Below are 15,503 nucleotides of genomic sequence, written 5' to 3' on the forward strand. Positions count from 1 at the left end.
AAATTATGTAACTGTAATCTTTTACAGTATTTATAACTAGAAAAATTCCTAAAAGAGATTTTATCCTACAATATATGTGGATTCCTATCTAATTGTTGACAATTTTGCAAAGAAGCAAACTTCATAAACGTATTTATTTACATCATTTTATGTTTACCAATTATTGTTAAAATACTCTTTTAACACGTAACACACTTCTTGTAACAGCTGAAATCTACTCCCTAACTTAACACTTTAATAGAGTTTGTTCATACATTAAACAATAATATATAGTGAATACCTCTTATAAATGCCAGAGACCCAATGCTAAGGAAAAATAGACACAGATCATGCCCTCATAGAGCTTACAGCTGAATAGGGATAGACATTAATTAAAATATTATATCTGTGAGAAATGTTGAAAGAAAGAAGCAGAGACTTATGGAAGTATGCTAAGGGATTGGATGTAGTGATAACAGGTGAAATATGCTTGACTAAAAATTAGGTAAACCAAGTTAATATTAAAATTCATTGCTGGCATTTAAAATGGCAGATATAAAGGGATGGGAGGAAAGAAAGTATGTCTGATGAACTGCAAAAATTCCCATGGGGCTTCAACATAAAGAGCAAGGAGGAACCAAGGACAAGGGCTTGCGGTGAGAGCGAATACATGCAACTGAAGGGTTACAGAGAGGTTGGGCCATGTTAGATTTCTATGCCTCTCTGAGAACTTAGGACTTTTCATCTTAAGAGCAATCAGACACAAGGTAAGATTTTTTTCTAGGAAATTCACATTACCAGATGTGTGTTTTTAAAAAAATAATATACTCTGGCTGCAGGGTGGAGAATGAATAAGATGAGGGCAAGAGGAGATCCAGAAAGAAATTTTAGGAAACTGTTATAATAGACCAGGTAAGAGACAATGGTTTCTATGTGTAGTGGCATGGTGGGTACAAATCTAAAGAATTAGGGTTATTTAAATGAAAAAGTTAATAGCACTGGATGAAGATTAAGGGAAATACAGATTTTCTAAAGTATACAACTGAAATGTATATTGGTGACACTCACTGAAATAGGTAATACTGGAAAAGAAAGAACTGCTGGATTGGGGTGTTTGATAACATTTGATTATGGATAGGTTGATTTTGAAGAGTCTTTGTTGCTATATCAAATATGGTTTTCAATATTAACTAAGGCTGAAAATAAGTAGGAGAGATGTCAACCTTGAAGTTGATGACATTGGTTTGAAATGTGAAAGAAATGTCTGAGCTGGAGACATAAATTTATAAATAATTTTCATATTTTCATATAAATGATAACCTAAGCTGTGCTCAAGGTTGAGACTAGAAAATATGAAGTGAGAATGAAAAAAGCTTCAGGCTGAGCCATGGTATAAGAACAGATGAAAGAAAAGAGGGATTTAGAAAGGATGGTCAACACCATCACATATTGATGAGAGGATAAATAAGATGAGGATTGAAAATGTGTCAATTGAATGTTTGATGTAAAGTAGCTTGTGTTCCTGGTAAGAACTCTTCTATTGACATGATCAAGGCAAGAGTGAAATCATGGTTGGTTTTGGAGTTAGTGGGAAGAAATGATAGAGAAAAACTTCTTGTATTCTAATAGTACAAGAGGAGATGATACATAGCTTTGTGTGTTTTCTGTTCAGGAATTTGAAAAGCAGTTGGCCAACATCTTTCTTACAATACCCTATTATCCATAGTATAATAGTTATATCAGTGGAAAGAAAACATGTATACATCTTCCACACAATTTGAAGTCATTCTAACGAGATTCTATAGAATAGACCAAACTGAATTTGGTCCTAAAATCTATGTTTTGTCCAGCATTTAAAAAAAAGGAGATATTATTGAATAAAACAGAAAATAGCAAAATACATTGCAAGTAGTAAATATCTACTTTCAGTAATATATCTCCAAATTATGTGTTGAAGGGAAGAATCACAATGTAAAATTTATTTTTTACTGTGGGTCATGTGCAAAAAAGTATATTTTACTGGGACACAATAAAACTAATATATTATGTTAATCATTTGATTCCTGTGGATGGAAATGCCAAGGACATCTCATTATTTTATAAATTTTCTAGGCAAATAGTCTACATAATCCTAGTGGATAAGCTAACTACATAAGTCAAAGCAAATATTATCAGCAACATCAGCATTTAAGGCAAGAACGCTAAAGGACTGTTTTGTTAACACCTGTTGAAGTAAAAGTCAGCAACACATCTCTTATTTCTGAAAGAGCTTTATCATCCAGCATAATGTGATTTTAATATATTTATCTGTGGTTTGCTAAGATATTAAAATAAAATGAGAACACATCTCCTTATTGTTGGTCTACAAAGGAAGTTCTCCTGTGCACTTTAACCCATAAGCTTATTAATCATTCTAAGGCTTTTGCCAAAAGGAGAGTGTGGCTTAGTGATGCAATTGTGGCCCTGGATATCTGGGGTCTATTTTCAGTTCTCTGTGTTGCTTGTGGTTAATGATTTAGAAAGTCATTTAACTTCACTGTTGTAGATTTTTGTGTATTTTTTTTCTATTTACAGACTATTCCAATGAGAGGGACCCTTGTTACACATGCTCAGCAATGACTAAAGAGAATTCCCATGAGTCAAGGGAATTCCTGGCGATGGTGAGCAATGTTGGTTAGCTTCAAATGTGTTGCAATAGTGTATTAGTGAAAATTGATTGGCTTCTATTCAGAACTCAACCCAGTATGAAGAAAGGACAGGTAGGACCAAAGATGATACATTATTATGCTCAACTGGTTGTGCAACTTCTGGACAGCTCAGTTGAGTATGGAAAAAATAGTGTGATTATACCTGAATTAAGATCATGGTGATGTTGATAATGAAATGAAGAAAAAAGGAGGATAAAGAAAAATATAGTGAGATAAACCTTATACAGTAGTGTCTCCACCTAGGCTCCCATAATACCTTTGCCCCTGTACTTGTATACATTCCTCTGCTCTTTGGAAATATAAAAACCAAAAACTTAGAAAAATGTATCTTAAGAGACAGTAGCATAAGAATGGAAGAACAAAGTGCCCTGGAGGTTTGTATTGAAGCAAGACACATGAAATGTCAGGAGCAAGTCATAAAGGACAGTGATGGGATGGGAGGCTTTGGAGATCAAGGAGATGAAGGACAGGAACAGGATGGACAGGGGACATCAAAAAGAGTCATGGGGCTTCCCTGGTGGCGCAGTGGTTGAAAATCTGCCTGCTAATGTAGGGGACACGGGTTCGAGCCTTGGTCTGGGAGGATCCCACATGCCGTGGAGCAACTAGGCCCGTGAGCTACAACTACTGAGCCTGCGCATCTGGAGCCTGTGCTCCGCAACAGCAGAGGCCGCCATAGTGAGAGGCCCGTGCACCGCGGTGAAGAGTGGCCCCCGCTGGCCACAACTAGAGAAAGCCCTGGCACAGAGATGAAGACGCAAGACAGCAAAATAAATAAATTAATTAATAAACTCCTACCACCAACATCTTCTTTAAAAAAAAAAAAGGCGTAACTTTGGATTATCCCCGAGGTAAGAGTTATTCTTACTTTGCATAAAAGAACACTAAAGATCTGGGATGAATAGTCCCTTAACTCTAGGTTGCTTAGCTAATCAGAAACAGAGCCAAGGTTCACGTTCAGAAGTCAGTCAGTCTACAGTATCCAGACATGTACATTGCTATTTAGCTTTTATAAAAGTTACACTGAATTAGATTTGATTTCACATGGAAAGTACTATTGTTTAGGTAAACGTCTTGTCAGAGTAAACCTCATATTGATATAGAAGAGACAGCAAAATAAGGCCTATGTCAGAATGGAAGCAGCTGGCATGTATGTAATTTTCTAACATTGGCAATGTTCAACTTTTATCTTAATTTTTTGCTCTCTACACTATCTTTTTGGGAAAATATTGTATTTTGAAATGTTTGCTTTTATTAACTTATCAGCATATTCAAATATATAATATCTTCAGTAGTGACCTCTGGGGGTATAATTTAAGTACATTTACAATAAATAGTTTCAATAGTATTAGTTTGTTAACAATAGCTTGCAGTTTCTCTTATTCCATTTCTATCTCACTCTTATTTGTGTTCAGTTTTCAAAATAGAATTTTTTGCAATTCAAGCAATTTGATTTTGAAAATCAACTTGTGCTTTCTGGCAGACAAAGGTATTATGTATCTCTCTTTACAATCAGTTTATAAAGGAGATATTTAATTCTCTACTAATATCAGTAGTTTTTATAATACCTACAATCAGTGAAAGTTTGTGAATATTCTACAGAACAAAATTTTATTAGAAAGCTTTTCCACCATTGCTCTCAGATCTCCAGCCCCATCCCTAGCTTGAAACCTCTGGGAAGTTTGATGTACACACTCCATTTTACTGCATAATACACTGCAATCCTAATCGCACTTTGGGGAATGTGATGTAATCCTTAACTACAGCTGCCTGTTTCCATCAATGAGTGGAATGGTATTTCAGCACATTTTAATTTAATGCAAAAATTAATTTTTTCTTGTCTGATGCAATTTGTTTCTCTCTCTGCTGAGTTCTCCTCTAGGTTTTACATAAAGCTGTAAATTTTTTTGAAATTGAAAACAAATACAAATAAGGCAAGTAAGCAAATATGGACTAATTACTGCTCATTCACAATTTACATTTAGTATGAGCATTGTTCCAAAACTTTGAAGGCAGGATAGCAATGAACACACCCAGAATATGGTTCCAAATTTCCACAGGAGATACTGAAATGGAGATCTGACATTACCAACAGGTAGGTTGATGTCTCAGAAGGAATACACAGGAGAAAGGAACTACACAGAAAAGAATACAATCACCCTAAAAATGGACACCTAACTGAATCATCCATAATGCATGAGCCAGAATTAATGGAACAGACCAATACACTTCCAATAAGCATCCTACACATTTCCATTGGCTTAATGAATCATAAGGAAATGTATTAATTACTTGAAACTGAATGAAATGTAATGATCTGAAGGCAAGTAATAAAATTATTATTAGTTGCAGGCAATATAATCAGCCGCATGAGTCATTCCCAGTATTGCCTATGAAAGAGAATCACTTGAGCACAGGTTGCCAGATAACATACAGAACTTCCAGTTAAATTTGAATTTTAGAAAAACAATGAATAACTTTATTATGTCCCTGTTTTTTCATGGGATATACTTATTCTAAAACAGTATTTGTTTTTATCTCTATTTTTACTTGCTAAATCTGGTAACCATAACTGGAGAGTTTCAGCTCCTTCACTACAACTAAGTATTACAGACCCAGTGTTTTTTAACACCTTACTGAGTGATTCTAATAAGTAGATTGCAAAAATTAATAGTATTTACTTATGTCAACAATAATAAATTGAAAATGGAAATTACAATGGAAAAATAAGATATAATTCCCAGAATCCCAGGAACTATGGTGTATTTTTTAATTATTATCTTGAAAAGAATACGTAAGACCTCCAGTTGAGAAAAGTGATTAAATTTTATTAAAGGACACAAATTAAGATATTTCTTACTCCTAGATAAGATTATTTATTTCAAACTGTCAATTTTCCAGAAGTATTACTTAAGTTTATTGTAATTCCAATCAAATTCTGTGGATAGATTATTTTGAGTTAATTCTAAAGTTATTCTGATTATTCTAAAACATGTTCTAAGATAAATGTAGGAGAATGAAGTTCTCAGAGAGTTAAGTCGACTCTGAATGAGAAGTGCAAAGTGGAGGGTATGGGGAAGAACTTGCCCTGTCAGGTAGTAAAATAAATTATAGGAACAGTGTAGTAAAAATTTGCTGTTAATATTACTAGAAAAGTCAAGACCAGTGGTACAAGATAAAGACTTCAAAGATGGACACTTGTATTTGGAAAATTTATATATCATAAAGATAGTACCATCAATTAATAGGGAGAGAATGAATTGTGTAGTAAATAATGTTTAGAAACCTCGCTTAGGTAAGGAGAAAAACAAAATTGTATATAAGTGGATTTCTGCTGGACTAAAGACCAAAATATGACAAAGATAACTATAAAGGTAATAAAATAGAAAGTAGGAGAAAAATAGGACCTTAGGGAGACGATGGGTTGAATAGTATTCAACTAGCACCAACCATAAGGTTAAAATTGATATAAAATTCTAAACATTGACAAAAATAACAGAGAGAAAGTACACTGTGCAGAGATTATTTGCAACATTTGAAATTCATATGAGACTAGTATCTAGAACGTGTAAAAATTCGTAAAAGTCAATGAAGGAAAAGTACATACTATAAGTGATAATTGGACAAAGGACTTCAATAGGTTGACTCACAAATGGCTAAATGCAAATGGATAATCCGTGAGTAAAAAGTATGCTCAATTTATAAAAGTCACAGAAATCCCAATTAAACTAGCAAAATATTACCTATAGCATTAATTCACAGATGAAAAATGGAACATTTAAATGACACACCAAATTATGTCACTTATTTGCTACTCTTTATTCTGACTCAAACTACTGCCAGAGATACAAAGGCCTGAAACTAGTTTTCTAACTTTTTGAGATCACTTAAACATTTTTCCCTGGAAGAATACTGAGACACTTTCATTCATACATATTATAAAATCCTTATCAAAGCCTCTCCTATATTTTTCTTTGGTTAACGTCGCCTGCATTTTGAAAAGTTCATGTGAAATTTCACATGAAAATTATTTTGCTGCAAACATCTTTTTTTAATCATAAATCTTTATTTCTCTAATTATTTCTTTAGCCTGTAGACTTTATTCAACATTGTATTTAATATTGTTGGTCTGCTTATCAATTACTTCCTATTTTAGTCATAAAACACTACCGTGAGAAAAGTCCTTCCGTGGCTTCTCTTGGTGGATTTGATTTTTTCTGCCACATTTAGGTTTTTTCCCATCCACTTTCTTTCTTTTGATCTTCTCACCCATTTTCATTTTGTTCCCAGGCTTCATCCCTTTTCGTGTCACTGCCTCCAGTAATAAGAATGGGCAGTTTGGAGCTACGTGTATGTGTGCTGAGGTTGGTATAGTATTTCCCATCAGATATGGCATAATCACAGAAAGGATGTGTAAACAGAATTGCAATGAGTATAATAAGACAATTGGTGTAGTTCTGCACCTATATTTTTCCTCAGTTGATGGGTTGCATTAAATATTAAATACATGTTTTACTTCCAATTTTTGATTTTGGAAACATCTTAGTATTTACATTAAATAAAATTGTTGTCTAACTAAAAGAAATAAAATAAAAGTTTTACTAGAAGTTTCAATATCATTATAAGATGTCTCCTTAGTCTGGAATAAAGTTAGAAAATAATGATGGTTGCAGGGAAACAGCAACATTCATACAAGATTATTCAATGCATATTTCTACCTAGCATTTTGGCTTCTGTCCTGGTAAATCAATTTTCTTGGGATTTCTTTGGTTCTTAGTAAATAGCACAATATGCCTCTAAGGCAGAAGCTTATTATAAGTATTTATAATTTAGGTAATTGAGACATTGTTAATCAAAGACAGTCAATCCAGCACAGTTGATCAGATTTAGTTAGACCCAGGAATAGAGAGAAATAAATATTAATGTCATCCTCTAAGCTTCTATAGTGGAACAAAAATGTCCAAGAAAGCAACATTCATTACTTAGGTCCCTAAACACCAGTGATATCTCTTCCTTATAATTGATTTCATTCTTATAATAGTCAAAAATGTTGTATTCTATACCCATAGGAATATTTAAGTGAATAAAAGAATACAATAATGGATAGGTCTCATTTCCTCTTCATTTACAGCTAATTTGCTGAAATATTTGGGTCTTCATAGGTAGAAGAAGAGATCTTGGGTCATTTTGACTTAAATTTTCTACTTTTATATTCAGTAGCTTTTATCCTAATCTCTATATAAACATTCTTTTCTTTCTTTTGCATTCCATCTGAATAATATATTATTTTTCCATTCAATAACCAAAGCAATAAAAATTACTTAAATCTTTGCACCTGATAGCTTTGCTTCTGCGATTTCCTATGTTTTCCTTATTCCTTACTAATCCAGGCAACTGTATTATGTTTAGTATCATTCATCACCACATCTGTGCAAAAGTGGATACAACTTCCCTAATTAGAGCACGTGCCATACAATGCAAAATCAAACTATCTAACGTTTCACAAATAAGGAGTGTGAAATGTCAGTGACAACACTGGACAGAAGGAACAGTGAGACCAGCAGGCCGTTTAACCTACATTATCCCCAGAGTGCTTTTAAATAATGATTATGCCATTATGTGCTTTTTTGCTTCTACTATGTCATAATTGTCTTAAGTCTCAAATGGTTAATTAAAACAGTCTAAGAGCAGGGAACTGGCTGATTTAGGATAAGTAATTTAAATCTGGAAAGGGTTTCTTCTAAAATATATCAAGGCTAAGTTAGAAGTTATTCTCATCTACTTACACTGTCTGAGGATTGAGTATGTGGTAGAAGAGATAGTGTAAGAGTTCTAATTCAACAAGGATCATTATATAATTTTATGAAAAAATGTAGAATAGGTAATCAAAGTACTTGCCAGAGAAAATAATTTTCATATCCAAAATATATTTTCTGTATTTTTAAAAAGAAATCAAGAAGCACATTAGTTTCAAATTTATAATAGAATATATTCATATTCTACATTAAGACACTGATTTTTCTTAATTTCAAGAAGTATGAAAGTAAACAGAAAGAAAAACTAATCTGTATGAAGTAATGAGGTAAAGTCTCCTTTGTTACTTATTGAAATCAAATAGTATCAGAACAGCAAGAAAGATGTTTTTTGAAATGTTCAAAATCACAATTTTATAGAAATAAAAGTCACCTATGAGCTGACATTTTAGTGGGGTGAAACAGAAAATAACAAAATATATAAGTAAAATAAATCACTTATTATATGGTGATACATGTTATGAAGAAAAATCACACAAGGAAAGGAGCAAATTGCCATTTTAATAGAATAGCAAAGAAAAGCTTCACTAAGTCAAATGGCATTTGAGTAAAGACCTGGAGAAGCAAGTGTCAAGCCATGCAGATATGCAGGACAAGAGAATTCCAGGTAGAGCAAGAGTGGCTCAGAAGCACACCTGGCGTGAGTCCAGAACAGCAAGGATGTGAGTTTGGCTGAAGTATCTGTTAGCAGGTAATTAAGTTAGAAAGGTGTTGGTGCTGATGCTGCTGGGAATGGGAACCTTGTATTTGCTCATACACTTCGCTAAAATCTTTGACATGTACTCTGAGTGCAATAGAGGCCTACGAAAGGGTTCCATGTTTTATGAATTACATTTTAATTATCTTACTGCTGTGTGGAAAAACAGCTTGAAACGCAGTCATGGAAGACACAAGGAGACTAGTTTCAGGGAAATGACAGTAATGACAGAAATATTGGTGACTTGGGCCAGAGAAGTAGCAGTAGAGTCAGTAAAACGTGGTAGGATTCTGCCTATATTTTGAAGAAAACACTAACAGGTTTTCTGGAAATTGGAAAGGAGGTGGAAAGAAAGAGACTTAAAGGGCTACCCAAGCTTTTGGCTTGAGTAACGGAAAGGATAAGGTTGCCATTAGTGAAATGGCAAGTTTCTGGGAAGAGACTGAGTGGTGGTGATGGGGAGGCATGGTTAGTGATTGAAAGTTCAGCTTCAGGGATTTTAAATTTAAAATGTTTATAAGAATCAAAGCTGAAACACTGATTAGTTAGGTGAATATGAATCTAAAGTTCAGGAGAGAATTGTAGAGATGTAAACATAGGCATCATTACCATAAAATGCTATTTAAAGTGATGAAATTGGATGATACCACTAAGGGCGTGAACGAAGATGGAAAAGAGAAGAAATTAAAGGGCTCATTGCTGAGGCATTATAATATTGGGAGATGACATAGAACCATTTAAAGAGAATGACAAGGAGCAGCCAGGTAAGGAGAGGAAGAAAACCAGGAAAATATGGATTTTGAAGACAAGCAGAGATAATGTTTCAAAGATAAAGGGGGTTCAAAATGTTGCTAATAAGTCATAGAGGAGGGAATCAAGAAATGGCAGTGGGACTGGGCAGAGTGGAAGTAATGAATTACCCTTTCAGGTAGTGGTGGAATGAAAATCATATCTGAATGAGTTCAAGATATTTTGGAAATAGAAAACTGAGGAGGTTGAGAAAGCTTGCTAAAAATGGGACAGAAAAAAGAAGGAGGAGTGAGATTGAAGTAAAAATGACTTCAATCACTGTGAATCTCAGCATTTCCTTCCAATGAATCAGAATTCCCAAACTTTAATTGGAGTATCTGTATATCTGAATTTAATTAGCACCTGCAAACCATTACTTGATTGATTTCTATTCTTCTTTATTAACAAAGACCTCAACTTTTATAATAGCTGAGACATTTTCAAGTATATATATTTGTTTCAATATTTTTTCTTGAATATATGATTTTAAACTAGACCAGTAACTCAAGCCTAACTAACTATGAAATGGAAGCACAGATCAGGTAGCACCTGTTCAATTTCTCTGATGTATTTTACAGAAGATACTGTATCAAAACGTACACATACCCATAAAAAATATTTCCCTAGATTGCCTAAAGAAATATTTTGCATTCATTTGGAATCACCTTTACAAGCAAACCGTCTTCAAAGTTTTATACTTGATATGAATATAGTGAAGTAAAAATATATAAAGAATAGAAAGTATTTAGGAGATAGGTTTATTTAAATCAAGTTTTAATCAAGTTTTCATATGTATCAAATGTTACACTTTCATAGAGCTTTGTTCAGGCATGTAAAGAAGAGATGATAAAAAAAACTACATTCATTTTCACTTCATAAACATCCCTTGGTCTTGCCAAAAGATGACTGTGAATCAATATAAAATATAAACAAAACCACACATCTTCAGAGATGTATGTTTTATTATCCAAATGAGGAAGTGAGAACAAACAAGCACTCTTATCAACCATTATTCTAGAGAAGCCAAATTAAAAATGTAAAGTTTCAGAGAACGCATGCTTTTGATGGCAGAGAAAGCCACATTCAGCTCTATATTTAGTTTTGCTTCAAGTTGCAATACAAGCTTGAGTAAACCACAGATAAAATGTTATTATTTAAAGTTGTTTACACACTTACCCCCACATACGCTGTGTTTTTAACACTTCTAAGTAGTGCAAAAAGACAGTCTCCTGCTGCCTTGCTTTGACAGCTTAAATAGCCTCCAAGTAATACACGGTCTTTAGGACAACATCGTAATGGTGAGTTTAACTAATGTACTTGCATTTGAACACATATCTAAATGTGGTGCTATATTTTCCCCCAAATATTTGGAGCAGTTGGCATACTATTACAGTATCACTGGTTACAAATGAATCTAGGTCTTATTAAGAATAATGTGAATCCTTTCTTTAAGATATGCACAATTATTAAACTCAATTTACCTTACATTTCAATTCAATTCAACTTGACTTAGCAAAACTTCTACCAATCACTTTCAACATACAAAGACATAGTTTGGATGGAAAGAGAAGAAAGAAGAGATGAGGAATGTGCTCAACGTCTATGGAGTGACACCTTATTAACCACAAACAAGATATGTACTAAAATCAGAGTATGGACACTTTCTTCAGTTTGAAGTTTTCGGAGAGGAGATATTTGAGCTGCATCTTAACACTTTAAAACAAAAGAACTGGTTAGATATGGATGATCTCACTTGATACCCTTGTTTCCTCCTCAACCCACATTAATTGGGCTTTCTTCTCAACCTTTATCATTGAAAACACTCTTGGTTAATGTCACGAGGAATGAATTACTGAGAATTTTAATTGTGAATCATGAGCTCTCAACAGTGTGCAAAAACAAGTTGGCCACCTTTCCTTTTAGAAAGTCTCTTCTTTATTCACTAATATTTTATTTATAGTTTTTGATTCTCTGTTCCTGAATAGGGATTGGCCATTAATATCCTTTCCACACTCTCTTCCTCTGATTTAGGTATTAAATTTACACCAGGCTTATACACTGTGTTGGGGAATGTTTCTTTCTTTTTTTTATCCCTTCTTATTTTGAGAAGTTTATACAATATTAGAATTCTCAGATATATTTATTGATTATATATTTTCTAAAACTTGCCTGTCAAACACATTTCCTCTGTGAGAAAAATTTTAAAATACTGAACAAACTTCTTCAATGACTATAAGGGTATTTATGCTTTATATTTCATCTTGAAAAAGGTAAAAATATATTTTTACAGGAATTTGTCCATATGTGTAATTTCAAACTCATTAACATAACAATCTTTATTTTTATTCAACTTGTCTCAAGGCCTTTCTTCTCACTTTTCCATCTGTCATGATTCTTATTTCCCTAGATCTTATAATCGAGGTCTCAACTCAAAAGCAATCTCAAAAAAGGCTTCTCTGACCCCACTATATGATTTTCTTACAGGCACCGAGTATATTGTTGTGTCATTAATCTAAACACTTCCTGAAATTCTCTGCCTTGCTTAAGGCATGAGAGCAAGGGACCTTCATGAGAGCAGGGACCTGGTCTGTCTAATTATCACTGTATTGTAAATTCCTAGAATAGTGTCTAGATACAGTGCTCCATCATATTTTTTTAATAAATGAATGGTGCTTATTACTGTTGGAAGACACGTTTTCATAGTTCTCTCACATTTCTGCAAATTTTGCAGAAGACATTGGCTGCCATTTTGTTCTGGATATCTTTTCAAGGCTGTTTATATAGTGAACAGCCTTTGAAGATAGACTGCCTTCCTCTGAAGCAAAGGGGTGACAGGCTTATAGTCTAGTATAATAATAATAATTTTCTCTCCAGAGTATAAGATAGACATGCTTATGCTCAGGATTCTTTTCCTAAAACACAGCCCATCATATGTGAAGACATCCATCTGGGCCCATCTGCTTTGTCTTTGTGGAATTGGGGAACAAAGGAAACTGACACAAATATGCTAATGTTAAGGCCGCCTGCAGTGCTGTACGTAATATAGTCCTTCGTTTCTGACTCAGGAGTCTCATACGTTCTCCAAGCATTCATGAAACCCTTGCAAGATAACTTGTTATCTTGCTATAGCATAAAATCTCAAATCTTCACATTTCTTGACAATTACGTACTAATGGGCTATGCAAGTATGATTTGAGGTAAAGAATGCTTGAATGCACTGTCTTGAGGATTTATGTATCTTGCCCACAATTACAGTGAATAACTTGAAGTGTGGGGGCTGATTCCCATGTATTCTATCTAATATCATTTAAAACTAGAATGAAAAACCCCAGTGTCTATGAAAAGATGTATTTTTAATATTCCTTTGCATGTACCCTTTAATATCTTTTGATATTCCATGATTATATTCATGTTTATATGATAATTATTAGTGATCAAGATGCGTGCTATTATTTTCAGCTAAAGCCATTTAGTACTTCATTTAAAAAAAAAATCTTTCAGATTTCCTATGATAAAATGGTGCTAAAACAGAATCATTTTCAAGTACTTGCCAACAGCTCATTTCTATTTTAGTTGTATAAAAATATCTATTTATATATAATTTTTACAAGTTCCATGAATGTGAAGTCTTACTTGCTAATAAGCCTGAATAAAATATTTCTTTCCAACAGTATATTTTGAAATGCTTTATGGAGTTGCTACTTCAACTTCGGTTGTACATTTTTGAAGTCAAGAAAATAATTCAGCTAAAGTCTATTACTGCACAGTTATCTTATTTGTTACACTAGCTTTGAAGCTACCAAAATTTCCTTGAATTATAGCCTCAGAATTTAACCAAGGTCTCCCACCCTAACCATCCGTGGCTGAAATCATCCTTAATAATTTTCTCTGACTTGATACATAAACAGCAATATATTGACTTTATATTCCATCTGGATATGGCTAATAAATTTGGGTTACTCAGCTTTAAAATTGTTTGGGGAACATAAAACTCATTTAACTCATCAATTATGTGGTTGTAATCACTGTCATTTGGCTTTTTGGAGTATAAATAATTTGCTGCAGTTAAGCTACTGAGCTTTTGTTTTATCAATTTTATCAGCTGAGGGATTATTTCAGATACATGCAATTGTAGAGTAAAAAAAAAAAATCTGTATCTATTTTTCTCAAAATATATGCACTCTGTAATATAAATGTCTTTGTAAAAAGGATTCTATAAAATATACAAATATTTACTGTGGCTTAAATTACTAAAAGTGATATGTAGTAATGACTTTTCTCCTATAAAAATTGATATTTTTAAACAGGTGCCAATCTTTAGTGTTAGAAGGACTAAGAAGTTGCCTAATATAAAGTTATTTTCAAAGAAATTAATTTAAAAAATCAACATGTGACTCATCTTGTTATTCATATATATGTAGAGAAAATGAAATTCTATTTAAACTTACCATTGAAACCTTATTATACTTTTTATTAGTTCTAAAAAAGGTAAAATCTGTGTAGTTAATTTTTTTTAACATCCTTATTGGAGTATAATTGCTTTACAATGGTGTGTTAGTTTCTGCCGTATAACAGGGTGAATCAGCTATACGTATACATATATCCCCATATCTCCTCCCTCTTGCGTCTCCCTCCCACCCTCCCTATCACACCACTCTAGGTAGACACAAAGCACCGAGCTGACCTCCCTGTGCTATGTGGCTGCTTCCCACTAGTTATCTATTTTACATTTGGTAGTGTATATATGTCCATGCCACTCTCTCACTTCGTCCCAGCTTACCCTTCCCCCTCCCTGTATCCTCAAGTCCATTCTCTATGTCTGCGTCTTTATTCCTGTCCTGCCCTTAGGTTCTTCAGAACCTTTTTTTTTTTTTTTTTAGATTCCATATATATGTGTTAGCCTACGGTATTTGTTTTTCTCTTTCTGACTTACTTCACTCTGTATGACAGTCTCTACGTCCATCCACCTCACTACAAATAACTCAATTTCATTTCTTTTTATGGCTGAGTAATATTCCATTGTATATATGTACCACATCTTCTTCATCCATTCATCTGTTAATGGATACTTAGGTTGCTTCTATGTCCTGGCTATTATAAATAGTGCTGCAATGAACATGGTGGCACATGACTCTTTTTGAATTATGGTTTTCTCAGGGTATATGCCCAGTAGTGGGATTGCTGGGTCGTATGGTAGTTCTATTTTTAGTTTTTTGAGGAGCCTTCATACTGTTCTCCATAATGGCTGTATCAATTTACATTCCCACCAACAATGCAAGAGGGTTGGTTCCCTTTTCTCCACTGGGTAGTTAATTTTGAACAAAAAGGCAATACTTGTTTCATTTCTCTTTAATGTTTTTACATTTTAATATGAAAACACCTTTCATAATGTATACAATTTCTCTAACTTTCAAATTTTAATAGTATTCTCCATACCATTTTAATTATTTATCTCAACGAAAGCAAAATGTTTTGCAAAATTTGTTTCCTTTTGTGTAATACTATTTGAAAGTAAAC

This window comes from Grampus griseus (genome assembly GCF_964374135.1).
Source record: "Grampus griseus genome assembly, chromosome: 4".
Taxonomy (NCBI): Eukaryota; Metazoa; Chordata; class Mammalia; order Artiodactyla; family Delphinidae; genus Grampus; species Grampus griseus.